Source organism: Mandrillus leucophaeus, unplaced genomic scaffold (assembly GCF_000951045.1).
Source record: "Mandrillus leucophaeus isolate KB7577 unplaced genomic scaffold, Mleu.le_1.0 Scaffold700, whole genome shotgun sequence".
NCBI lineage: Eukaryota > Metazoa > Chordata > Mammalia > Primates > Cercopithecidae > Mandrillus > Mandrillus leucophaeus.
In genome coordinates, this window is record NW_012107587.1 from 55,727 (window position 1) to 57,948 (window position 2,222).

At 33.7% G+C, this 2,222-nt stretch overlaps 1 protein-coding gene across 1 annotated transcript in view; it reads left to right on the top strand.

Annotated features, from left to right (window-relative positions):
* Positions 1-230: 230 nt before the first annotated feature.
* The window catches only part of ANO3 (anoctamin 3), a 479,469-nt gene continuing 477,477 nt past the window's right edge, over positions 231-2,222 (top strand). Inside the window, exon 1 of the mRNA XM_011964701.1 lies at positions 231-273. The gene's annotated coding sequence lies outside the window, so the exon portion shown is untranslated. The remainder of the gene's footprint in view (positions 274-2,222) is intronic.

Genomic DNA, 2,222 nt, shown 5'->3' on the forward strand with positions numbered 1-2,222 from the left:
AGTTACAGGAAAGCCTATTGTTATGACTGATTAGAATACTGTGATTTTATCCTATCCCTTAATTTTAAAGAATTCAATAGTGTGAACTTTGCTTTACATAATTATTTGGGAATTTTGCAATGTCAGTTTTAAAATTTGAACTGGATAATTTTTCTCCTGAAGGCTTCAGACATGAGCATGCTTCCAACTCAGGTTTTGCTTTACCCTGTTTGACTGAACTCTCTGGTGATTCTAGTCAACTGGAACTTCAGCACTCCAGTTCTGTCCCGACTGGTAAGCTAACCTTCAGATTGATATGTATGAGTATCTTAACTTATGTTTGCACTTCTTTAATATCTGATGTGTAATAAATAAATGTTGATGTCATCCATTTTCTGGTGGTATAGCTGATGCCAATTTTACTTTCTTCAGTTATTTTTTTTTTCCCAAAATGTATAAATAGACTTTTGAAGTAAGAAATAGAGCGCTGAAGTTTCTGTGCATAGAATTAAATGTCAGAAAACAAAGTCAGTAAACTCAGAAAAATATTAATGGTGTAATAGACTTTGTTCCTCTGAATGCTCAGGACTATCAAGGCTTAGTTTTGTTTGGCATGACTGGTGAAATCAGGAATCTTAACCATAAACTGCAAAGAAAACACTTGCCATTTTAATTCATCTTTTTTATCTCTTATTCCTAAGCACAATGATATAAAGGGTAATATATTATTTATGTTCTCATTAAGAACAAGAGAATATTCCTTTTAGTTATTTTATGATCTGACTTAGATTCTATATGAGCTGACAGTGTTAATAGAATTAAATGTGAAGAATAATTTTAAACCTTTGAGTGTTACTTACTTAGACTCAGTTTTTGTTCTTGCTCTGCAGGTCTGAGGGAAAAATACTATATACTAATAGTTTGCATTCACCAAAAAATTCTGAGGGTTTGGTTTATAATGAACAGCTCTTATATGTCAATAGTGAATTAATTGTGCTTTGTAGAAAATTTGCATGATAGATATTTTAAATGTTGTACTAAAGTAAAACTGCTATAATTTATCTTTCCTCATAAAAGAAGGCGTTGTAATGGGAATGTAAAAGTTAAGCAAAGCTATTATAACTCTGGATATTGTTGGACACTGATCTCTGTCACATGAAAAATCTTGTGGAAATAATAAATTCCATTATACAACAAGAGGATTCTTCTAAGAATTTTGGCAAACTTCCTTATTATATAACCCCCAGTCAATCTCTGATTTATTGCTCATAGATTATCATGTATTATATGAGTTGTTTTACAGTATAAGAGTTCTATAAACAAGAGATAAGACATTCTTTTATAAATTTTCTTTCAACTATAAGAAAAAATCTCCATGCTGTTATTTTGTCTTCTAAAGTTGAGACTTCCTAGATATTGAACCTACAATTTCACAGAAGTGGGAAATTAATTTTTTACAGATATACATAACTTTTTTACAGTAGACTTGGTTAGAAAAATAGTTTAATAAAAAAAGAATTGATAGTTTAAATATTCATGCATTTTTCACCATTTTTTTGTCTTCTAGTCATTTCTGTCAGAGCTAGCACATCCATTCCATTAGATTCAACTATTGTCTTTATGCAGTTGGCCAACACATCCATAGTACAGGTATAATGTCGTTTCCAGAGATGCATACTATAAACAGCCTAGAAGCCACTCCCACCGTGTTATTCTGGCTATGCCTCAAACTCAGCACATCTCAGTTGAAATCCCTCAAAATGCTTCCTCTTCTTGCTTCCATAATTTTTTTATGACTCTTAAGTTATCTCAATATTCCTTAACATTTATTATACCGGCTCACTGCAACCTCTGCCTCCTGGGTTCAAGCGATTCTCCTGCCTCAGCCTCCAGAGTAGCTGGGATTACAGGCATGCACCGCCATGCCCAGTTAATTTTTGTATTTTTACTGGAGATGGGGTTTCTCTGTGTTGGGCAGGCTGGTCTCAAACTCCTGACCTCAGGTGATCCGCCCGCTTCGGCCTCCGAAAGTGCTGGGATTACAGGCGTGAGCCACCACACCCAGCCCAATTTTGCCTATCTTTAGATGATCAATAAACTATCTATATTGTGCATGTTTGTATCTTACTTCCACATTCTCATGTTTCAGCTTTAATTTGGATTGCCCTTTCTTTTTCCTACTCTATAATTTGAGATCTCAAAAGCTAAATATACTTGTTTATGGTCTCTGAAAATTCTATTCA